Raw genomic sequence first — 26336 nt, 5'->3', positions numbered from 1 at the left:
AGCTACGCCAGCGCCTGGGCTGGCCCCTTTATTCCAGGTTGGTATTACCAACCGGGACCAAAGGGTCTTTTTTTTCTTTTCCTGCTTATTTCAATTGATGATTCTTTTTTGTTTTAATTTGGTTTTCGAATACGCATTATTCGCTGCAAAGTAATATACGTATACGCGCGCGTACTGTAAAGTTTTCGCTCGATCAATGCACGCAAGCAACACAAGTAAAAGTAAACTAAAACATAATATTATATTTCATCGTCACATGTAAAGTTTGCATTAATTGTACATTTCATCATCACATGTTCTTTGGATCAATATGAAATTTGGCTTTCATCATCACATATTTGGGTCATAGTAAAACTCGCCGCCGGGAGTTAAGACCTAATCATTCAGAAATCCACCTATTGTCTCTTGGATTGCTTTGAGATGGTGTGTGTCCAGGGTTTTTTCCTTCAACCAACGAGTCTTCAATTTGAGATATGAGATAAAGAAAAAGTATATTAGTATATATATTGAGAAATATATACCTCGCCGGAATTATCTTCATGAACAATTTCCTCAACAATATGATCGACATTCAAGTATTGACTCCCGTCGTCTTCCTGCTGGTCATTATCAACATCGGCACAATGTTCAGTGCCGGCGTTGATAATATCCATCATTTCTGCCTCCAGGTCATCATCTCTTGGTTGGCCATAGAGAGCCTAAACAATTATAAAACAATAATTATGCAATTAGGGTTTTATAGACATTTCATACACATTTTAGGGTGGTGGTGCCTGCGCGGGGCGGCCGGCCAGCGTCGGTGGTCGGGGAGGGTTTAGGGTGGTTTAGGGTTTAGGGTTTAGGGTGGTTTAGGGTTTAGGGTGGTTTAGGGTTAAGGGTATAGGCCACATGGTATCAGAATATAACACAATTGATTTTTTTCCTAAGGAAAAATTATACATGTATACATTAATTGATATATATATATATATATATATACACATTAATTTCATACATATATACATTAATTGATATATATATATACACATTTCATACATACATAATTTCATACATATATACATTAATTGATATATATATACACATTTTATACATATATAATTTCATACATATATACATTAATACACATTTTGTCAATATAATTCATAAATATAATAAATATAATATATATATATACCGGCGGTTTAGAATTAATGGAGTGTTGGCGACGGGCGGTGGTGGACAGCGGCGCTGGATCGAGGCACGGGGGCTCCTGGCCGGGCGTGGCGTCGTCGGGGCTACTCCGGCGAGGTGTGGGTGGGCGTCGGGATGCCCTCCAGTGAGGAAGAAGGCGCGGCGTCGGGCCGGGGTGGCCCAGGAAAGCAAAATCGGCGGTGGCGTGGCGCGCGCGCGGCGTCGGGGGCAGCCAGGGGCTCCTCCTTGAGGGGCGAGGCGTCGGGGCTACTCCGGCGAGGTGGGCGGGCGTCGGGGTGCCCTCCTATGAGGAAGGCGGCGTCGGGGGTGGCCGGGAAGGCGAAATCGGCGGCGTCGCGGGCGGCCGGGGGCTCCTCGGTGAGGGGCGCGGCGTCGGGGCTACTCCGGCAAGGTGGGCGAGCCTCGGGGTGCCCTCCGATGAGGAAGGCGGCGTCGGGGGTGGCCGGGGAGGCGAATCGGCGGCGGCGGAGCTCTAGGGATGCGCTGAAGACGAAGACGATCGATGAGGAGGAAGAGAGAAGGGAGGCGGCAGTATATAGGAGAGGGACCTTTAGTCCCGGCTCCATCCACCGCCCGGGACTAAAGCACCTTTAGTCCCGGCTCCTGCCACCAGCCGGGACTAAAGGGGGACCTTTAGTCCTGGCTGTTGGAAGGAGCCGGGACTAAAGGATTTTTTGGCGGGCCGCCAAATGCAGCCCACCTTTAGTCCCAGCTAGTGGCAGGAGCCGGGACTAAAGGTGGGCTACATTTTCATTTCCCGCCAACTTTTAAGCAGATCAGTTTATTTTATATATATTTTGTATTTAAATGTTTAAGTCTTATTATTTGCGTAGTAAATTCAATACTAGGCATAATTTTTTTTAGAAAAAGTAATAAACTTTATTTTCATTTACTGCACACAAAAAAATATGTGACCTAAACTATTGTGTTTTTTATTATAAATGTTGAACATAATGCAACTAATACTCACTATTTTCGTTAATGCAAAAATGTAGACTTTAATTGAAATTATTAAATTTATTGGTTTTCGACAAAAAATTAGTTTTCACGTAATTGTAACGTAAATCTTTAGGTTCTTCATTAATCATTGTATAATTAATCGATGAGTTCGGGCGGAAATTCAATTAAAGTTAAAAAAAGTACCAAACCACCTCAAAAAAATCTCAAACTTGGTGGTGGCTACACACAGGGCATTTGTAGTCTTGAGAAAAAGTTTGAGACCAATCCGACACTGGAAAGCAAATGGACTTCAGAGTCCCAGAGAACCTAGGTGTATAGATAGGGTTCGACGAAAGGTTCTATATACCTCTGTGAAGCACGTCGACACCGCCTATGTTGAAATGGCTTGAAATTTTTTTGGCAGTCATTTACACCCAAAATATGGCCCCACACAAGATCTTAGATTTTTCTGATAATTATTTTTATTATTGCATTTTTCTTTGTGCCGCGTGAGACGAAATACGGTGAATTACATATTGAAAACAATATAATTTTGCATCAACCTCCACAAATATTTGTCTCCTAGGGCACAATAGACCATTTGGCAAAGTTTGGCACCATTCCGGATCATTTAGGGGGTGGACCCAGTTCAATGTATAATTAATCGGTGAATTCGCGTGAAAATTCAATTAAAGTGAAAAAAGTACCAAACCACCTCAGAAAAATCTCAAACTTGGTGGTGGCTACACATAAGGCATTTGAAGTCTTAAGAAAAAGTTTCAGCCCAATCCGGCACTAGAAAGCATATGGACCTCAGAATCCCAGAGAACCTAGGTGTATAGATAGGGTTCGACGAAAGGTTCTATATACCTCTGTGAAGCACATCGACTCCGCCTATGTCGAAATGGCTTAAAATTTTTTTGGCAGTCATTTACACCCAAAATATGGCCCCACACAAGATCTTAGGTTTTTCTGATAATTATTTTTATTATTACATTTTTCTTTGTGCCGCGTGAGACGAAATACGGCGAATTACATATTCAAAACAATATAATTTTGCATCAACCTCCACAAATATTTGTCTCCTAGGGCACAAGAGACCATTTGGCAAAGTTTGGCACCATTCCGGATCTTTTCGGGGTGGACTCAGTTCAACGTATAATTAATCGGTGAAGTCGCGTGGAAATTCAATTAAAGTGAAAAAATTACCAAACCAATTCAGAAAAATCTCGAACTTGGTGGTGGCTTCACACTGGGCATTTGAAACCCTAATAAAAGTTATGAGATCAATCAGGCACTAGAAAGCACATGGACTAGAAAATTCAAAGTATAGTTAACAAAAGAATATAATCAATTAAAGGGTCTTTTCTCTTATTAAATAAATGTTTGGGTGCTTTCTTGTCGAGAAAGTGACTTAGTTCAGATGGCTAGCTAGTGCGCTGTGGTTTGGACCTTGGCTATGAGGTCGTGGGTTCAATGCCTGGCTGCCGCATTTTTTTGTCCAGCGCGACTATATTATTTTATCAAGAAAGATTTTATCCCGGTTATAGCCCAGAGCCGGGACTAAAGGTCATCCTTTAGTCTCAGCTGGAGCCTCAAGCCGGGAGTAAAGATTTATTCCCGGTTGAAAGGTCCAGCCGGGACTAAAGGATAACATTTAGTCCCGGCTCTGGGCTATAACCGAGACTAATTATTGCCTGTCGTCGCCACACACTTGGGGCAGGAACTTTGTATCCTTGTTTGAGGATACAATCGGGACTAATAGTCCCTTTAGTCCTGAACACAAAAATACCGGGACTAAAAGCAAAAATAGAGACGGGATGAAAAGTCTGTTTTCTAGTAGTGGCGGGCAGCCGGCACGCAGCCGTCGTCGTTGGCTCCTGCACGTCGCTGGCCAGCCGGACCGTCCTAATGTGTAGGTAGGTTTGGTGGAGTGTAACAATCGCGACGTATACACCGTACGTTGTCGTCGTGTATCTGGGCGCGTGTTGCCGAAAGGGCCAACATCAGTGGCAAGGCGCAACACCGGGCCAGTGTACGCAGAAATGCCGTCCACACAGCGGCTTCGATCACATACGGACGGACGCGCTGCGTTGATGAATTGACGGGTTACCATGCCGTTAAACAGGGTCGCTGATAGTGCCACATAATTTTTTTTAGATAAAGGATAGTTAATATCGTACATGCTTATTGGTCTCGGTATCCTAAACACTAAGTGCGCAGCTTGCCACAAGAAATTAGCGTAAGCCCAATCGGAAAAAAAAAAGGTGTTGAATAGACTCGGTTTAGGACAGAAGCTGCAATTCTTATCCCCAATCCAATTTCTTCTGATGATATTGTCTTTAGTTAAGATAACACCTTTTTTTCAAATACCACATGAAGATTTTAACCTTTGTTGGTAATTTAGCACCCCAAATTTCTTGAGACACTCTGACCCCATTACTAATTAAGGCAGATTAGAAAAAGACCTGATGACTGTAAGGACCAAATATACGTGTCCCGACCTTCCTGCAAGTTCAATGTTGTTATCGAAGAGAGAATCCTGTTCCAATTCTCCAAGTTCCTTCCCACTAACGCTCTTCTAAAAGAGACATTTAAGGGTGTGGTCCAAAGAATATTCGCGACACTGTCATGTTTTCTACGAACAATATTAAACAAGGCCGGATACTTTAACTTCAAAGGTTGGTTGCCAAGCCATTTATCTTCCCAAAATCTGATTTGAGAACCATCTCAGGGCGCTCTGAGCCTAGGCGGCTGGAGCCACGGCCAAGGGCCCAAGCCGTCAGGGGCCCAAAAAAGTTCATGTATATTAGTATATATGTATTACTATATTGTATATACTCTTTTGGCCCACACGTCGTCTAAGCCCATGGGAAAAGGAGCGTGTATTGAAGTCTGAGCACCGAAAACGTCGCGCCGTTGATACAGAGCTACGGAATTGTTGTACTAATTTTGTCAAAACTTTTTGTCATGAAAACAAGTCTAATGTTGAGTTAAATGATTTTCTCTCTAAATTACAAGTGCTGCAAATGACTTTGCCAGATGATTTAATGTCAGCAACCGAGATTCTACAGTTTCTGATGGCTACAGATTGCTATCCGAATGTGTCTATTGCCTATCGAATTCTCTTAACAGTTCCTATAACAGTAGCCTCAGCTGAAAGAAATTTCTCCAAATTGAAACTATTAAAAAATTATTTGAGGTCAACTATGTTACAAGACAGATTGAATGGCTTGGCTATGTGTTGTATTGAGAAGGATGTCTTGGACAACATTGATCTCGACATTTTTCTCAATGATTTTGCATCAAGAAATGCCCGAAGACATTTTTTCAGCAAGCCCTGAAGCATTATTTTCTTATTTGAGGTAATCATATTAGTTATTTAATTTTTCTTTTAGTTACTTCTATTGTATAAACATTGTGTTTTATGAACTATATAAATTCTCCCACTTATCTCATACTAGTACTAGTATATGATTTCTCATATTAGAAGTGGCAAAAAAAATTTGGCCTAAAGGGCCCTTGCTTTTCTATTGTCCAAGGGCCCTGAAATCTATAGAGCCGGCCCTGAACCATCTTATAGCCTGAAATAACCAAGACTAAGAAACTGGTCCTTTACACTCAAAAGCCCTTTTCCAAAAATGTGAGTCGCTTGCTTTCTTAGAGATTTCTCCAAGTGACTGGCTCCCCAAATATTTGTTTCTCAACAGATCCTGCCAAACCCCTAGTTCGTTGCATAACTTAAACAGCCATTTACTTAGCAAGCATTTATTTTGTATTTCTAAGTTCTGTATACCCAGACCTCCTTGTTACTTTGGTTGACAAATAGTTTCCAATTTTACTAATCTTACTTTTTCTTGTGTTGGTCATTTTGCCAGAAAAATCTTGATCTAAAAAAATCCATTTTTTGCAGCACCCCCTTTAGGTACTTCAAAAAAGGACATCATGAACATCGGTAAACTTGACAATACCAAATTTATGAGCACTAACCGGCCTCCCGTCGTTAAAAGCTTACTCTTCCAACCACTCAGTTTCTTCTCAAATCTATCCTCAACCATCTTCCAATCCTTATTATTAAGTTTTCTAACATGCATAGGGATGCCCAGGTAACAAAAGAGGAGACTTCCGGTCTTACATCCAAACAATTGGGAGTATTCGGCTTCCTGCTCTTTGGCTTTCCCAAAGTAGAAGATTTCGCTCTTATGAAAGTTGATTTTTAAGCTTGATAATTGTTCAAAAACACAAAGTAGTAGCTTCGTGTTTATTGCTTTGTCAAAATCATTGTGTCATCTGCATACTATAAAATGGACAAACCATCTTGTATAAGATGTGGAATAACCTCTTCTACCAGGCCTTCTTCCTTTGCCCTAGCAATGAGTATGGCCAACATGTCTACCACTATGTTAAATAGTAGAGGAGACAGTGGATCACCTTGCATAGGCCTTTTTTTGTTTGGAAGTAAGACCCTAAATGGTCGTTTACTTTGATGTTAACATTATCTCCTTTTATGAAATTATCTATCCAATTACACCATTTGTCCGAGAAACCCTTCATTCTTAAAGTTTGTTGTAAAAAATCCCATTTAACTTTGTCCTAAGCCTTTTCAAAATCAATCATAAAGATGACACCATCTTGTTTTTTGGTGTGAAGCTCATGTAGCGTTTCATGTAGAATAACAGCCCCCTCCATGATATTTCTACCTGGGATGAAAGCTGTTTGCGTCGGACTAATAATTTTATGGGCTATACTTGTGATCCTATTGGTGGCTACCTTTGTAAAAAATTTAAAGGAGACATTCAACAGACATATAGGTCTGTATTGTTGGATTTGTGTCGCGTCATTCATCTTTGGTAATAGAATTATTGTTCAAAAATTGAGGCTATGAAGTGGCAACGTGCCTTGGTGGAATTCCCGAAACAGAGCCATTAAGTCTTCTTTTATTGTGTCCCAGAAGACCTGATAAAACTCTTGTGGGAAACCATCTGGGCCAGGGGCCTTGTTGTGCTCCATTTGAAAAATTGGCTGTCTCACCTTGCTATCTGAGAATTCTTGTATTAAAAACTCATTTTCCAGTTCAGAGACCTGGGGGATATCCTCTTTTTTGGACTCGTCAATCGTAACATTGGTTTGCTCTGACGGCCCAAAAAGATCATTGTAAAAAGTTGTGATATGCTTCTTCAATTCAGCATCACCGCAAATTATCCTATCCCCAACTACCAACTGAAAAATACGAGTTTTCCGATGTCTCCCATTAGCCACCAAATGATAATACTTTGTATTTGCGTCACCCTCTAAAAGATTTTGAACCTTTGATCTTTGGTACCATTTCAGCTCTTCTTCTCTTAGCAGTTCAGCAAGCCTCTTATTAAGCACATGTTTAAGGTCTAATTCGTGAGCTTCTAGTTGTGTTAATTTAGCCTTTTTATCCAACTCGTCTTGCTTGTTTAGTAATAACTTGTTCCTTCTTATAAGCACCACTAGTGTTTTTGGCCCACCCCCTTAAGTATTGGTGCAATCTTCTAATTTTTGCATGCCATGCATCTTTCGAGTGGAGTTCCACCTATATTTGTGCTTTGCCAAATTTCTCTAACCATTTCACAGAAACCATCCACATAACAGCCAGCCCAATTCAAACTTCAATTGTGGTTGGTGATTCATAGATGGGTCCCATGTGTTCAGTAAGAGTGGGGTATGATCTGAGATCTCTCTAGTTAAAGCATGCACAGTGGTATGCGGAAACTTGGCCTCAAAATCAGTACAAGCCAAGACTCTATCTAGTTTCTCAAAAGTCTGTCATTGTAAATAATTAGCCCAAGTATATTTCGTACCGGTCACCTTTCTCTAAGATTAAAAGCATCAATAATCGAGTTGAAAAGAAAAGGCCACCTATTGTTGTAGTTATCATTGTTCTTCTCCTCGGGGTCACGGATAATGTTGAAGTCACCACCTATAAGGATAGTGCCACATAATAACTGCATGTAACACGTGTATAAAACATATAGTACTGTATTAATTATTGGGCTTAGCATACTTGTCATATATATACAGGTTGGTTCATCACACCCAACTTCCTTTTTTTTCATTTTCCAAAATGAATACATGCAAAACTTGGTGCGTGCGATGCAAACTTGGTGCGTGCGATGCAAAACTTGGTGCGTGCGATACATGACAGAATCAAGCATGGTTATGGTAGGCTATATACAACTGTTTTCGCACAAGTAGTATACTATATGATGCAAAAGGGTATCTCGATTACTAGTCATATATACTACTAGATTTCTAGAGGCAGTTTCATAGGGACTGCTGGTCTAGTCGTCTCTACAGTGGCTCACACCAACGCTCCTCCAAATCCTGGTGTGTACTAGTGGTGATAGACTATTATCGCTATTGGGTCGCCAAACCGACAGTATCCTCTGCCGGCACGAATTCCAGCAGTGATGCAAGGTTCCAACTCGGCAGTGGTTGTCTATCCTGGCATAGTGCGACACAGGAGAAGTCAGGGTAGAAGTTGGCGAGCAGCGGCCCCGGTGCTCTGCTGGTACTGCAAAATAGGCGCCATGTAAATCTGTTGACGTTTTGCATGCATGATGGACAGGACGTTGTTGTTGGTGTCGTCCCCTTCAGATTTGTAGGAAATTTCAAATTTTCAGTGCAGCCAGGGACGCTATATATATAGTGCACGATGATCTCCAGAGAGCATCTGATAACAAGGTACTGGTAGTGGCTAGTTCCTTGACAATGTTTATTGTAAAATTCTTTTAGCACTGTCACCCAATTGGACAGTCAGATCACAAAATAACTTCAAGTTCAGATCCTCACAACTCATCATATATTTCTACTTTGTGTACGGAGATTCAGCTATAGCACCCTTGGACTTCTGTGTCTGATGAGCATGCAGTGTTTGTGCCTACAACAAGGACGACATCCTTGCAATCAGATAAGAAAAGCAGCAGGCCTAAGATTATCAGATTATGTTGTTGCCCAAGTACCCTGAGATATATCATCAAAAGCTAACACTATATAGCAGAACAAATACTCCTCTCATTCCAAATTATTTTGTAGAAAAGCCCACTACTGTACAGAAAATATTTTTAGAGGGGGTTAAAATCGGTTTTCATAGGTGGTTTGAAAAACCACTACAATGCCACCGATTGTAAAAGTAAGTGATTTTGAGAGGGTTTTAAAACCGCCTCAAAAATTAATTTTCAGATGTGGTTGACTTAAGACAACCGTCCTTAAAAATCGATTTTCAGATGCGGTTGACTTAAATCATTTGTCCCTAAACATAATTTTCAGATTTTTTTAAATGATTTAGAGTTTAATAAAAATAAGAAAATGTAGATTCGAACCCACAACCTCTTCCTCGCGTGTTCCTTCCCCTACCACCACACCACACAATTACTTATGTTTAATTCGACGATGATGTTTATTTGTAGTAATATGTACCAATCTTGTAATCAATATTTTAACTCATAAACCATCTTAAATGAGAAAACTTTCAACTACAAAGTTTTAAATTTCGTCTAGCACTACAACTTTGATATAGGACATTTCTCCATCCATGGTCATTTGAAAATTCAAAAATTTACGTCTTATAATTTGGAATGGAGGAACTAATTATGATTGTTCTATGCTAAAATAATTTCTTTTTTAGTATACAAATAAAACTACTGAAACTTCGGGGATTGTATATTTCCACCTCCGTATATTTCAAAGTTCAAACAGACTGATAACTATGCAGAAAAGATACATATTTACAGCCCAACTATACAGACTGATAACTATTCTACTATCTGTCCGGCTGCCAAAAGCTAACAGATAGTAGAATAGATTCTTCTCAGGATTGGAATCATTTCAAATAATACTGATTGTTTCTAGTCTCAACACATCGACATTACAACCTTGTTCGCATTCATTGGAGCTGGTACCAAGATGAAATAAAATTACACTACAGGTATTATACATAAGTCGTTCCATGCATACTCCATGGTCCATATACTACAAGCAAAAGCTGATTAAGGTTCTCATAAACGTCGGGCTTTGCCCTATTCTTCAGCAGCATACAGCACCTTCTTGTTGTTATGATACCTAAAGTCTATATGTAATTTAGGCATACGGAAGAACTGAAACATCCAGCACAACTCCTTGGCCACGCCTTCAGTGACAGATTCATCAAAAAATATTGTTGCCTTTGTCAGTGATGTCGCCCAACCAAATAGCTGCTCCACAAATCCAATATCATGTTCAGATTGTCCAAATCCTTGGATTTCTATTTCTTGTAGGAAAACCAACACAAGCTCCTCAGTTTGCCAGTTTGACTGCTGCCCACAAATACAGCCTGATAGGCATGGTTCCTGACACAACAACAAAGCATATTAACATGATGAGATCAACTAAAAATTTGGATGCCATGAAAGTAGAGGAATCTAAAAACAAATTATGAGACAACCAAATTACTTCAAGATCATTAGTCACGCTGAATCAATCCATGTCATCATTACATACAATCTAAAGAAATTTAATTGACCAAGCTGAGCATTTTACGATATCTGTGACCTACTAGCACCTACCACACAAGTTGTACATCTGGGGCTATATTTTTCTTCTTTTGACTAACTAGAGAGAGGCAAAGCACATCTTTACCTTCAATTCGGGAAAACTTGATAATTCCAGGACCAGCTTTCTTATACCAGTACAAATCCTGAGAACATGTAATGAGCTATCCCCAAAGCAATGTCCACATGACATTACAATGAGGTGCAGAGTTGTAAGGTCCGGGAGCATGGTTATTCCTTCCATCAAATATTCATAGTCGTCATCTATGTCCTGTGTGTCCATATTAATTAATCAGACTAAAAAGCCGAATCAAATATATTTCAAGAAACAACTTATAATACCAAGAAGTATTTCTAGAAGAATACATATATACCACACCCTGGAACTATTACTAATTTTTGACACCACAGGGTTAGTGCAGGCTCAATGATGGGTGCTTAGGTTGAACGTTGTATTGGTGCCAAAAAGCATTGGCGGCTCAATAATGCTATATAGTGGTCAATTCCAGAAATAGTTTTTTTTAACATATGTTTATTATTTCTGGAATATTATTTTACAAAAAGAACCAACTATATAGGCTAAATTCACAGACGCCGTTGTTGTTAGCTGAGGAAACAGTGGCTCACTTGCTTCCACAAAACCCTAACCATCTCAAGGCATATAAACTGTAGTGTAATATGCATGATAGCAGCAGGGGACTGCAGGAAAGCGCTAAAGGTGAGGATTCTTGGGTTGATTCTCAAATACCACCATCAAATATTCCCCCCTATAGCTAGGATTCTGCTAGCTCTAGGAGTTATTGTATATTTGTATCACATGCATCCAAAAATTCTTTCGAACCTGTACACCAGAATGCTATATCATGCTTTCATGTTTGCAATATTATATATATAATAACAAATTAACACAATTCCAACAAATAAAAGATTAATTAGCGAACTAACCAGCACAGCCAGGATCAATGTCAGAGTTTGGATGGACCGAAAGCCCTGCAAGATCCTCAGACAATCACGGTTGTATCTATCAGCGTCATCATCTCCATAGACAAAGAATAAGAAGGTTCCCAGTGAGCGGAGATGCGGCAACCGGTGGCCGAAACCAATAGCGTCTTGAGTAATCGTGTCTTTCCAATCCAGCACCACCAGCCCAGGCGCTGTAATGGAAATAACCGGCGGTGGTAGTTGCCTCGCCCCTGGCGGAGTGAAGCAGTCCACCACTTGTAACTCCTTGAGCTCCGGCGCCTCCACGGTGAGCTCCCTCAAGCCATGGAGTCGCTGAAGGTCCAGCTTCACTAGAGACGTGGAGCTCACGGCGAGCTTCTCCAGGCCACGGCCGTGGCAGATGTGAAATGTTTTCAGGCACGGGCACCACGCCGAGGAGATGGCGTCGCCGAGCGCTGACGGGTCCTGGAACCGGACGCCTTCAAGCCAGAGGTCGGTGAGGCGGGAGAATACGCCAGCGACGGCTGGTGGAAGAAAGGCGAGTCTGCCGCGGAACCATAGGGCAATCGAGATCGAGGTGGCTTGCTTGAAGCAGGGCAGCTCAATCGCCACCGCCTCATCCTCATGCGGCGCGTTTCTCGTCGGAGCATCGTTGATGAGCAGCGTGAAGCAGCCGGAGACGCAGCGCGCGGCGGCCGGGAGCCAGGTCGCGAGGGACCTGGGTAGGCCGCCTAGGCCGTGGCCGTGGCCCTCGACTTTGAGGTCGCGGAGGCGGACAGGTACCTGATCCCGATGGCCGTGGAGGGCCTCGCGGAAGCTGCCGGCCGGCTCGGGGAAGAAGGGGAAGTGCAGATCCGGGAGGAGCTTCCACACGGAGCGCCAACGCTTGGAGAGGACGCATGTCCGGACGGCGTCGGGGGAGCTGACGCAGAAGAGGATCTCGGCGAGGATTTCGTCTGGCAGCGTGCTGAGGCGATCGACGCCCGTGGCGGTGTCCGACGGGGGCTTCGCGGCGGCGATCTCGCCGGCGCCGCTGGGTTCCATGGTCCAGAGCAGGAGAGGTTGGGACAATTTGGATCTGCTAGGGCTGGGAGTGGTGGGCTCACAAGTTCACAGTTCACACACGGCAGTAGAAGCTGCCAGACGACAGATGGTGTGTGAGCTGTGTGAGCCATCTGGCTAGGGCTGGGTGTGGTGGGCTCACATGTCAGTCACGCGGGTTACCATTATTTCACAGTACAAGCCTGAGCTGTGCAGTGAGCTGTGTCAGCCATCTGGCTGCTATCGTCATTCCGTTTATAGCTAGTAGTAGGTAGGAGGCTGTGAAGTTGTAATACTACTATTGCTTCAACAAGGGCTACTACATCCAAGGTTTCATGGTCTAGAGATAGATGGCCGCCTGGCCACCTTACACGTCAAGGGTTTCATGCACTACTGGAAACCGGCACTTTGCCGAGTGTCTGCGGCACTCGGCAAAGCCCGAAATACACTCGGCAAAGGCTTTGCCGAGTGCCGCACTCGACAAAGGGCACTCGGCAAAGCATTAATCGGCAAAGAAGCCTTTGCCGAGTGCTTTTTGTCGGGCACTCGGCAAAGCCTTTGCCGAGTGCCGGAAAAGCACTCGGCAAGGATTTATACTCGGCAAAATGAAAATGTGAAAAAAAAACCCAAAACTAATAGCAAAAAAAAAATTCAGGGAAGGCCGCCACCGGCCATCGAAGTCGCTGCATTTTTTGCGCAAAATTCGCGGCTAACGCGGCCGGTGGGATTCGAACTCACGACCTCTCCCTCGCGTGTCTGCTGCTCTACCACTGCACTACACTGTCACTTGTGTCTAAATTCCGTTATCTATCCTCATATATTATACTAAACCGAGAGTAAATTGCTTGTTTGAGGCCCTAAACGAATTCAAATCAAAAAACGGTCAACTATAAAGTTTCATAACTTTTCGAGATCTACAATTTTAATTTAGAAAGTTTTTCCATCCGAGGTCGTTTGAAAAATTCGAATTTTAAATTTGAGAGATTCAAACGTAGTTTTGCATGATAAGATAATTTCAAATCAAAAAGTTGTCAACTACATAGTTTCATAACTTTTGGAGATCTACAATTTTTGTTTAGGAAGTTTTTCCATCCGAGGTCTTTTGAAAAATTCAAATTTTCAAATTTTCAAATTCAAACGTCGTTTTTGCATGACAAGATGGTTTCAAATCAAAATGTTGCCAACTACAAAATTTCATAACTTCTCAAGATCTATAAAGTTTATTTTGGTCATTTGTTCATCCGACATAGTGGTAGTAACATTATTCACAAATCTTATATATCCCTCTTCTATTTTCATGAAACTAATATGAGACATATGAGAGAGATGTAGATTTTATGAACAACGTTATTGTCGTTTTGTCAAATGAAGAAATGACAAAAATAAACTTTGTAGATCTTGAGAAGTTATGAAACTTTGTAGTTGAAAAGTTTTTCATTTGAATTCATTTCAGGCCTCAAAAATTGCTTTGAAAAAATAATTTGCCGAGGGCAAAAAAAAATGCACACGGCAAAATGCCTCTTTGCCGAGTGCCAAAAAAAGGCACTCGGCAAAGACGTATTTTGCCGAGTGCCAAAAAATGGCATTCGGCAAAATACATCTTTGCCGAGTGCTAGAAAAAAGGCACTCGGCAAAGACGCATTTTGCCGAGTGCCGAAAAATGGCACTCGGCAAAATACATTTTTGCCGAGTGCTAAAAAAACACTCGGCAAAGCCATCTTTGCCGAGTGCCGAAAAAAACACTCGGCAAAGCCGTCTTTGCCGAGTGCCCGATAAAATACACTCGGCAAAGCTTCCGGCACTCGGCAAAGTGCCGGTTTCCGGTAGTGATGGTCATTTCATCTATACTGCATATCAACTATCAAGTACTACACTTTTAGTCGTTAATGGTTACGGAAGAACTAGCGCCCGGACATCCGGACATTGGTTTCCGTCCGGACACCCTTGCGGCCATCCACAACGTAGAGGATGTGTGGGGACGGCGGCAGCGGCGCATCGAGGATAGGAGCACGTGCTTTTCAGGACGGAGCGTCCGGGCGTTGATCTCGGTGGCGTGGAGCTCGCCGACAATGCGGTGCTCGGCATCGCGTAGAATGTGACGCTGCACGGAGGTAGGCAACCTCGCATAGAGGGCAGGGTGGGTTGCGGTGGCAACGTAGAGGATGGGTGGGAGTGGTGGCATAGGCGTGCAAAGGGCGGGGTAGGCGCGACAATGACGCAGAGGACGTGGGGTGGGGGTGGGGCGCAGAGGACGTTGGCTTCCATCCGAACACCCTTAGGGCCCACCGCTGCAACACCGACGATGTACTAATGAAACTTGCTCGGATTACTGTTGAAATGTAGAATATCATTGTTGCAACATCCATAAACACAACACCTGCAGCATGCTCCTGAAGCACCTGTAACGTGCGCTTGAAACACCTCAAATATTTGAAACATTGGCTTTCAGAGCAATGCCTCCTTCTGCTTGGGCGAATGGAGGCTCGTTGGCACATAGAATTCGATGGCGGTGTGTGGAGGTCACTGGCAGTGCTCGCCGGTGGCACAGATCTCGCTAGCAACGTGGAGCTCGGTGGTGCGTAGAAGGCGACGAACCATGGATCGGGGCTATACACGCAGAATGTAGGGTGGAGAGTGGCAGTGATGTAGAGGACAGGTGGGGGCAGCCGCAGCGACGCGTAGAAGGCGGGATGGGGCGCAGCGACTATGCAGAAGATGGGTGGGGAGGCAGAAGTGGGCCATAGAAGACAGGAGCACGCGTGTTTCGGGATGGAGTGTCCATCCATCCGGACGCTCGGGGCCTATTATTATCGTAATGGTTAAGGTTACACTACTACATTTTCGGAGGCGGACCACTTAAAAAGCCCGCCTCCTTTAATGTGGCCGAGCCCAGTTAGAAGCCCATCTGGGCCCAAAACTCGGTCACATTATATAAGCCAGGTCAAAACCCTAGCCCCCCAAATCCGCTCAATTTTCTCTCTTCTCACCACCGCTCACAACCCTCAGTGCGCGCCACTCGCGGCCTCCTCCGCGGCCTCTCTCTCTCTTCTCCCCCTCACTGGCCTCTCTCTCTTCTCTCCCTCACCTCTCTTCTCACACAGCAGTGAGGGCTCAGAGACATGGCCCGACGGGGGCACAGGGGCGGAGCGGCGACGCGGCCACCCGTCGGTGGAGCGGCAGCGTGACCTCCTCTAGCGGCCTCTCTCAATCGCTTGGATCCGGTCGGGGTCATGGTGGCAGAGCAACGATAGGCGAGCGAGGGGCGCGGCGGACGGGGCCTCCTCCCCTGGCCCGACTCTCCCCAAATCCGGTCCCAGCGGCGGCGGCGGCGCGGGGGAAGGGACCTCCTTCCCTGGCCAGATCCGGTGGCGGCGCGGGGGATCCCCCTCTCTCCTCCCTCCGACGATGGCAGCACGGGAGATCCCCCTCCCTCCTCCCCCTGGCGACGGCGCGGTGCGGGGACGCCAGATCTGGCGGCTGCTCGGTGCGGGGATGCCGGATCCAGCTCGCGTCGGCGGCGCACGGAATGTGGCGGCAGTGGCAGTCGAGCGAAGTAGGCGGGCTCACCGGTGGGCTCCAAAATAGGCTAGCCGGTGGCTTTCATTTTTTATTTTTTTAAAACGATTTACCGAGGCAGTCAGGATAACCACCTCATTAAAAAGTGATTTACCGTGACCTTTGGGCCGAGGCGGTTGTGATGCCCACCTCGGTTAATCTGTTTTGCCCGCCTCGGTTAAAATTGTTGTAGTAGTGTTATTGTCACTCTTATGGTCACATTGCTCACAAATGCTTTTTTGCCATTTTTTTGTCATTGTCCCCTCTCACCATACCTATCTTTTGCAAAACTTTTCAGTTAGTGTTATTATATAGTCAAGGCCACATATAATCAAAATCCCTACTGGTCCTAGAGGTTGTCAACACTACTAAAAGAATCCCCGCTGGCTCACCTGTGTCGGGTGTGCCTGAGCCGGCAGATGAGATATCGCTTCAATGCCAGGTCATTAAGCCTAGGGTCTGCACAAATGGATGTCATAAGCCTAGGGTCTGGACAAATGGATGTCATTCAACTTGTTGTCCACTGTCATATACTTCAAACAGGCCGGTTACCCAAAAGAGACAACACATATTCCCAGCCCAGGTACTAAAGAAAAGTGTGTTGATAAGGACACTCGTATAAAATATATTTGCAATGGTTAAACATGCATTAAATGAAACAAACAAGTATAAAACACTACGGAAACAGGGTCTTTGCCGAGTGCAACTTTCTTTGTCGAGGGCTAAAAAATAGGGTCTTTGCTGAGTGCAACCTAGAGCAACTAACAGCTCGTTAGTCTCTTGGTGTGACAAGAAATGCAAGAGTATATTTCATTCCATTATTCCCCTAGCAGCTCAAGTATTCCATACTCCCTCCATTACACAAAAGTGGACTATCACTTACTACAGTGCAGTCAACCAATCATATGTTTGAGTAGGCTACCCAGCGCAGACGCGGCGCGCGGCGGCGGGGAGCCAGGTCGCGATGGACTTGGGTAGGGCGCCTTGGCCGTGGCCCTCGACTTGGAGGTGGCGGTGAGGCACCTCATGGCGGTCGAGGGCGCCGCGGAACATGCTGGCCGGCTCGGGGAAGAAGGGGAAGCGGAGCTCCGGGAGGAGCTTCCACAGGGGGCGCCAGCGCCGGGAGAGAACGCAAGTCCGGACGGCGTCGGGAGAGCTGTCGACGGACAAGAGGATCTTGGCGAGGATGTCGTCGTGCAGCGGGCTGAGGCGATCCATGTCCTCGGCTGAGTCGGAGTTGTCGGACGGGTCCTTCGCGCGCGTGCGCTTCACGGCGGAGATGTCGCCGGAGCCGCTGGGTCCATGGATCGGAGTCGGAGCTGAGAGGCCGAGAGGTGGGGACTGGTGGGAGGGCGATCAGCCTGTTCGGGAGGCCGTAAACGATCGTGGATTATTTACTGCAGGCTGGTTTGGTGTGAGAGGAAAACACTGTTCCTAGCTGGAAATTTACGATCGTTTACGAGCAAGCGAACAGGCTGCTGGATCGGGGGATGACAGGTCAGGCTCTCACGGTACCATTTCACATTTATTTCTCGGTAGATATAGAATGTCGTGAGCTGTAAGCCATATGGTATATATGCCGTTTTGACACAGCTCTGACTGCAGTCATTCCATCAGTATAGCTAGGAGCCTCTGAAGTTGTATAATATTAGTACTCTTACTAAACAAGGCATACTACAGATACATGGCCTCCCAGAAAAGGACAGCTTCTACGTAAGGGTTTCATGGTCATTTCATCGGTTTGATAGCGTATCAAGTACGCACTACCTATTCGGTCTTTAATAAGAGCCGCCGTCACTCTCAATGTGACACGGTCTTTTAATGTCAACCAGCTAGCGTGCTCGTGCTTTTCTACGGGGTAACTAATTTTTTTTTTTACTAAAAACATACGGATCACACGATAAGATAATAATATTGTGAAATTAAAGCCCTCTTTGACACGGCTCATCCAAAACGGCTTCACCGGTAAAGCCAAAGCCGGTGAAGCCAGAAAAACTGGCTTTTCCCGGCTTCTAGTTTATTTTAACCCCGGCTTACAAAATGGCTTCATGCTACAGTGCCTCAATTTGAGCAAAATAGATGAAGCCGAAGCCGGCATGTGCCGTGCCAAAAAGGCCCTAAATACCGACGTTAAAGTGACATTTAATTCAAAAAGCAAAGTTCGTAAAATTAACACAGTCACAGAGAGCAAACTCTACTGTATAGATTTTTCCGTGATACGGCTAAGATAATATTTTGTATCGGCAGAAAGAATTCTCTGATATCTATTTCTTTCATGCGCCAATAAATCCATGAATAATTTCCGTTGCATCTCCATATAATTATGTACACACAGGTTCGAGTATATATGTAAATATTAATACCTGTCACATGGATAATACTGCGCGCCTTAAAAAATCTCTCACAAAATCTTAAAACAAAGTATGTTATACTCACCGTATAAATATGTGTGGCTTTGGGACTATTCCACACAGACATATATTGTAGAATAAGGTATCCACTTGAGTGTATGTTTCAAGATGTTGAATTAGGTGTTGTAATTCTTAATTTTGACATATTTTTCAGGTCAAGGCAACCAATGGTGACACTTTTTCTTAGTGGTGCATAATTTTATGGTGCACCTCTTGACTATCTAAGTAAGGACAAGTTAGCACTGCAAAGGCTCAGAAAAGCAGCTGAGAAGGCCAAGGTTGAGTTTTCCTTCACTAGGCATAATAAAACCTACATCCCCGTTTATCATTGTCGATGCTTTTGATGCAAAGCAATTCAACATTACCATGATCAGATATAAGTTTGAGTCTCTTATGAGCAATCTCATAGAGGGACTCTCATCCTTTATATGATCTGCCTCAAGGATATTGGCATCTCTACCTTACATCGTTCTCTTCAGCAATCAATTGATATAATTTCTAGGGTTGAAGGAGTTGCCTGATCTTTGGAGGAATCCTTGTACTGCCCTAATAATATGATTTATTTTCTATGAATACATGCAGGTACTATGATAACACTAACTACACTAAATGAAAGATTAAAGAGAATTTGCATAGCCTCCAGAAGGATTTATTTATTAAGTTCTTTGGACTCTACAGGTAGTTTTGAAATATCTGTTTGCATGTCTTGCCTCGTATCCTAATTAAAAATTTTGTAGTTTAATCAGAATATTTAGGTGATTGTATATATATAATATTCAATACAAGAATAATCTATGCATGTTGTTCTTGAAAGATTTATGTAGTGTAAAGACATCTTCGTTTTTCGTGCATGCCCGTGCTAACGCTACGGTAAAAACAAAAGGACAATATATCAATTAAAAAATAAAACAAAACTCATGCTCAAAGTCAAAGAGATAAATTATGGATGCTTGAATTTTGTCATCCATTATCTACCAGCGTGCCTATAAAATAGACTGAATAAACAATTAAACATAGATAGAAAAATAAATTAATGAAAGGATCATTGGAAGCCATTAATCATCTCATAGCTTCGGATAATATCGCAAAGCTACTAAAAACTTTAACCGTGCCCTCACCTCAAACATTGTTCAGATAAATGAATTACAATAAAAATAGAAGCAAATGTTAATACACATGGAAATAAACGCACAAGTAGAGTAAATAATGCCATTTCAGGGGAAATTTTCTGGGGTAAACTTCAAACCATATCACAAGGAAAACTATCTTCTCAGGAGACCACAAAATCAAGTTTTGTCCACCTTATAACACATGTTTTTAAATTTGCTTGGCAAAGAAAAGCATCAACTCTTCATTGAGGTTGATGGCTGTCAAATTTACTACCTCTCGAGCACTATCCAGTTCCAGTGAACCTCTACATGTCTAAAATTTTCAACACCATCAAAGCATCATCCCATGCTCGACCACTCGCTCGTAAACAAGCTCTGCTCCTTGATCATCCCCTCCACACTATATGACATCCTAGTCACACGATCCTAGGACCCCACTGCTTCATGGAAGTTGTATGGGTGCAAAGAAACTGCATGGTCATCCTCCAGCCCTGGGAGTAGCCTGTAATTCAGAAACAATGGCATGTCAGATTTTTGAAACATGCCCTCATGATACTTGCAAAGTATAGTTTTAACTCAAGTGCAAGCTACCAGACAACTAAGTTACTCGCTCCGTCTCAAAATAAATGACACTTTAGCTATGAATCTACAATCTAGACAATTGTCATCTATTTTGGGACAGAGGGAGTACATCCTAATATAACTCACTGCACTTGCAGTTGAATGACATGTCTTGTGGTCTTAAAAAAAGAATGACCTAACACAAATGTTCTCTGCTTGTGCCTTCCATTTGAAGTTTGAAAGGCAATAGTTTTAGAGATCAAATACTGGTGAGTGGTGACCAGTGCCTTAGTGATATTCGAGATGGCTGATACATAGTAGTTAAAGAAAATGATGTACTCCCATTAAATAGTTGTAAACCATCAGCAATATAGGAATCATCAATTGTCAGGCTCTTTTTTTTTTTGAGTTAGCTGAATCACCATGTTAAATTTGGGTGGCAAAATATTTGTGTTTGACTGACTACTCCAATCGTTCTTTCAAAAATTGTTGTTCTATTGGTTTGGTATCTACTGCATCTAGAAAGGACACCAAATAAAGAATCGGATAGGCCATATCCAAACGAACTGAGTCCTTGCCATATCCAAATATGAGAATTCCAAATCCAGCTCAAATACATTTGTCATTTCCAACTCTTGAGAAAAAAATAGTGGATTTTGAAATACAAACCAATAAAAAAATGGCTTCAAATTTCAGTACAGTTACAATATAAACTACAAACTGCAATGGGAAGCATTTAGATTTTTTATTCACGTAGTAAGATACTTGTGCTAAACGAGCAGAACATAGAAGTCAAGCAACTGATCGCATCGAAAAATTAAGTCCAGCGTAGCAAATAAACAAAGCCTAAGTAAAACTTGAATGTAGCATGGCATTCTCCATATAAAATATAACACCCTAAATTTTACAACATTTTTAAATAGGGGAAATTGATTTGTTAAGCATTTTATGGGTATTTGAATTCAGGAAATAATAATTTTATTAGGAACAAAATCAAATATAGGTTGACAACCATGAATGTGCATACATGCCACTGCATACTATTTTGAATTTCTTGGTTGAAGTCGGATTTTGAATTGAGTTGAAATTGCATTTCGAATTTGTTTTGAAGAAAAATCCGAAAAAGAAAAGAATAATTTTCTTCTCCTTCTTTTCGGCCCGAAGGCCTACGGCCGCGGCCCATTCCATTTCTTTTCGCGCGGCCCATTTTCTTTCCAGGCCGCTGCTTTCCTTTTCTCCCTGGCGAAGCGCGCGGCCCAGCGCTGCTGCCGCCGGCCCACGCATCGCTCGGCCCAGCCGCTCCCGCTGATCGCGCAAGCGTCGTTCCCCGCCGCTGACCAGCCGGGCCCACTGGTCAGGCTCTTCTTCCTCGCATCGTAGCTGAGCCGGACACCATCTCCGTCGATGCCGTCATGTCCGACCCTGCCACGCCTCGGTGCCGTGATTCTCAAGTCATCCCGCGCCCCATAAATAGCGGTCGCGCCCCTCCTCTCTCCCCTATCTCATCTAGCGTCCGTTTTCTTCGCCAAACAGCCGTAGCCGAGCTCCGATCCAGCGCCGTCGCTGACCTCCGCTGTCAACTCGCGTCGGGCCGCCTCAACTACCTCTCGCTCTCGGTGCTCGGGTCCGGTGAGTTCGCCGTTCCTTCCTCTCTCCCTTTGTCTATTTCTTTCGACGTGGAGTGCGCTGCAAGCCGTGTACCATGAGCTCCAGCAAGCTAGCCATGGCGCCGCCGTGATTCCAGCCGCCGTCGGTACTGTGCCGGCGATTTCTTTTTTTTTCCGCTGGATTGATTCTCATCCGTCGGTTTCTAATCTGACGGCTCATAAATGAAGATACCCCTTCGCTGCCTATCTTTCAAATACGCCCTTATAAATATTCCAGATTCAACCCGCGGTCCTTTGCGCATTTTACAGTTTACGTTTCTTTCTTTTGAAAGCGTATTTTCTTTCGGATGGGCTGAAATACGTTTTCAATTATTTACAGATTTGCCATTCAATTTGTTTTAGTCGTAAAATCTTCGTTTTAACTCCGATTACATCCGTTCAAGTTGCGTTGGGTTCATAATTAAGTAATCTACACATTTATGCTACTGTAAAGTAGGTTTCCAACTTTTATAATTCGAGCTTAGATCTAATCTATTATTTGTCTATAGGAAATCTTGTTTAAACCATAACTTTTCCGTTTTAGATCCGATTTTTGTGATCTTCGCGTCTGTGTGTTCATAGCGAGACGTAGATTCGTTTTCCAAACTTTTCATCTTGATTCTTTGCTGTTGGTGTACTATTCTAATCTGTAGCCTTGTTTGCTTTGTATGATTGCTCCTGGATGCGTGTATGTTGCTGTGGTTATCGAGTATAGACGGTGAGCAGTTCTCGGAGGATCAAGGGTACGACTTTGCCGAGCAGGACCAGCAGGTGTATATTGCTCAAGGCAAGTATAGCATGGGATCATCCTTGTTTCCTATTCACTTTAAATCATTAAATTCATATTGCATGTGTCTTCTTGTCAGGAATTTCCTAGAATTGGACTATTGCCTTGTCACCTATGGGTTATGCATATGGGTAGCTTTGCTAGAGCTCAGTTAAACCATGATCTTGTAACTTGACTAATGGTATATGCAATAAACATAAAATGTGACTTTTTAGCAACATGGAAACAGGGGGCTGGAGTGTTTAGCTACTTTCTAAATGCTTCAGATTCCTCTCCCTAAGGACTTATCTGTAAGTGATCATCCGGGACTTACAGTACAGCTGTGAGAGCTATATGGCTCTGGCTTTAGCTCAGTATAAGGACCTTTTCTAGCTTGTTAGTGGTTACCTTCATTGGCGTAAGAATGGCTTGCCGAATCAAGTATAGAGCGGCCTCTAGCCTTATGTGTATAGGCTGCGTGTCAATGTGCCATCGGGAAGGGGGGCTCTATATCTGTTTGCCGAGTGAATCTAATGGCCCTAACTTGTTAGACGAACCTTTGAAAGGCTTCATAGTGACCCCTGCCTGCTCACCTTGGAAGTGTTTTGGGAGTTATAAACCCGGGCATATGGGAATCACGACTCACAGTGAAAGTGTACAACCTCTGCAGAGTGTAAAACTGGTATATCAACCGTGCTCACGGTCACGAGCGGCCTTGGAACATTTATGGAATAGATGATCACTAAGTAATATCTGTTTATGCTATTCATTACTCATGTTTACATTTGATCATGTGTTCTACTTTGGGGACTGAAACACTTTGATGCTACTCATAAGCTAAAATTGTGACAACTAAAAGTTGACCGCTGTTAAGCCTGTGTCTAGCCTTTTAAGCCTCATGAACCCCGTGTTACACTTGTTGAGTACGACATGTACTTACGCTTGTTTATTTTCACTATTTGGATAAAAATCCCGGATGGGTAACAGATGACCCTGAGAATGATGATTTCCCTGAGGACTACTAGACTTGTGGTCAACCAGTCGACGTCCCTGTGAATTGGAGCTTCCGCGATAGATCTTTATATTATTTGTGCTATACTTATGTAATAACTCTGTCATATTTGTGATGTAACATTGGAGATGATACTATTCATAATTTGTCGGCTTATGTGTGTGACTGATCTCTGGGCGCACATAAGGTTATGCACCCCATTTTATCCTTAAAATTGGGTGTGACAGATTGGTATCAGAGCCGTGTTGACTGTAGGACGCAAGCCTAGTTAGCAATGGTCGTTTTAGCTTCTTTTGCTTCACTCATTTCATGCTTTCTATCTCACCCTTGTTATTTGCTAAAGTTTTATGCTTCTTTTGCCTTATTCTATTATGAAAATTACTGCTTCTAATCTGACCTAACTAAATCTAATTCTGTAGATGCCTCGTGCCCACAAGACTGCCCGCATGAGCACTGGAGGGTATTACCCGCCACAAGGTTTGTCCATGGATCCTGAGGAGGAAGAACCTTAGGAACAGGAATTAGATTCGCCAACACCGCCAACGCCTAAGTCCACACCTAAGCCAGCCCAGGATGACCCTCAAGAAGTTGAGATCGTTGACTTGTCCGAAAACGAAGATGAAGACATTGTTGAAGAGGATGAGCCGATCCCGCCATTGGGTTGGACAATAAAGGTGTGGTATAAGCCGGGATGTGAATACTCCGTTTCACATCACCGACTCATGAGCCTGCTTCAGACATACTACAGTGACTGGGATGCAGCTGTAGAATACGCTTGCGAAGAGCATACCCACCCTCTTGAAGACACCTACTGGAAGGTTAGGGTGTGCATCACCATCAAGGATGAGCAGAAAGGTGCATATTAGCTGGATTCAAACTACGCACACCATGGTCACCGCGCTACCATGGAGGACGACATAGAAGATGCAGCCGCTGAAGCTTGCATAGGCCTCCGTGGTCGCCGATTCGAGGTCATGAAGGATGATCAATATCGATTCCTTCCTCATCAACACCCAGAATTGGGTTGGGCGATGATGGACCCGCAGGGCACGGATCCAACCACGGAAGCGATGGTACACTTTGGTTATGAGTCTGTGTCAAGGATTCACCGATTGGAGGATCAATTGAAGGCTCAGCAGAAAGCAATCAAGAGGCACTAGCAAGTGATAGACGAACAAAGGGTGTGCCTCAATTTGCCCAAGATGTATGAGGAACTTCCTCATAAGTATCGCCCCTAGATGTTGGAGTCCCTCTTTATGTAATAGCACGATAGTAGAACGAGTGAGTCGAGTTGGGTCGAGTTTTTAGTGCGGTGTGGACATTGCGTGTTTAGTTGATTTGTTCTTTTGTTTATGCATGAGTTGGATCTTTGTAATGTGTGCTGGAACTTTGTGGGCATATCCGCAAGTTTTGTATTTAAGAATATTAAAGTTTGAGTCAATAAATAAATAGTTGAGTTTTTTACATCTCGCTCTTTCGGAATCTGTTTTTTGGAGCAGTCTGCCTTTATCTTAATGCCGAATAAAATATGCAAGACCAAAAATTATGAAATTGTTGTGGGAATAACTAGACTTAATTACCTTTCCAATGCCTCTGGAATCACCCCCATATCTGATCTGGTTCGGGAGATATCTCTGTTTCAAGTTAAAGTTACTGCACAGTCTGGAATCTGGGAACAGTTTTGGTTGTATCCTGTTTTTGAGTAACCTAACGACAGAATCTGGGAAAGTGGTCTGAATAAAAGTTGTAGAAAATTTCGTAAGCTTTCCAACCATATAAAGTACACTCTATTTGGATTCCTAGAACTCGAGATATGACTGTTTTACAGAGCTGCTGTTGTTGAGACTCGTCCAGAAAATTTTCAGAATGTATTATAACTTGAGGGTTTCTGAATTTTGAATATTTGATAAGCAGATGTCTGGAAGAGGAAGAGGCCGAGGTCGAGGAGGTGTTCCCCAACATCCAACACCACCACCACCGACTATTGAACAACTCTTGGCAATACAGACGCAGCTCATGCAAATGTTGGTGCAGAATCAGCAGAATCAACCGGGTGGTGGAGCACCGCGTGATAAGCGTGGTGAATTCTTGAAGGGCCGTCCCCCGGTGTTCTCTCGTGCCACTGATCCACTGGAAGCAGATGATTGGCTTCGTGCAATAGAGAGGCAGCTCAACATAGCTCAATGTGATAATCAGCAGAAGGTGTTGTACGCTTCGGGACAACTTCAGGGAGAAGCTCAGGACTGGTGGGAGTCATTCGAGTATGGGCGTCCTACCAACGCTCCTCCTGTTACCTGGCAGGAGTTCAAAGAGAATTTCAGATCTTATCACATACCAGAGGGACTGATAGAGCTCAAGCAAGAGGAATTTAGAGCTTTGAAGCAGGGATCCATGTCTATCGCTGAGTACCGGGACAAGTTTGCTCAGTTGTCATGTTATGCTCCGAATGAAGTGGCTGATGATGCTGATAAGCAACGCCGCTTTCTCAAAGGTCTGTATGATGGTCTGCAGCTCCAGCTTATGTCAAACACCTACCCCAACTTTTAGACGTTGGTGAATCGCGCTATTGTTATTGACAACAAGCGCAAGGAGATGGAGGCCAAGAAGA

General features: G+C 43.6%; 1 pseudogene; it reads right to left on the bottom strand.

Annotated features, from left to right (window-relative positions):
• Positions 1 to 345: 345 nt before the first annotated feature.
• Positions 346 to 26336, bottom strand: part of LOC136550811 (uncharacterized) — a 44292-nt pseudogene continuing 18301 nt past the window's right edge.

Source organism: Miscanthus floridulus, chromosome 4 (genome assembly GCF_019320115.1).
Source record: "Miscanthus floridulus cultivar M001 chromosome 4, ASM1932011v1, whole genome shotgun sequence".
Lineage (NCBI taxonomy): Eukaryota > Viridiplantae > Streptophyta > Magnoliopsida > Poales > Poaceae > Miscanthus > Miscanthus floridulus.
The sequence above is the reverse complement of the archived record's forward strand: the minus strand, read 5'-3'. Positions and strand labels throughout refer to the sequence as shown.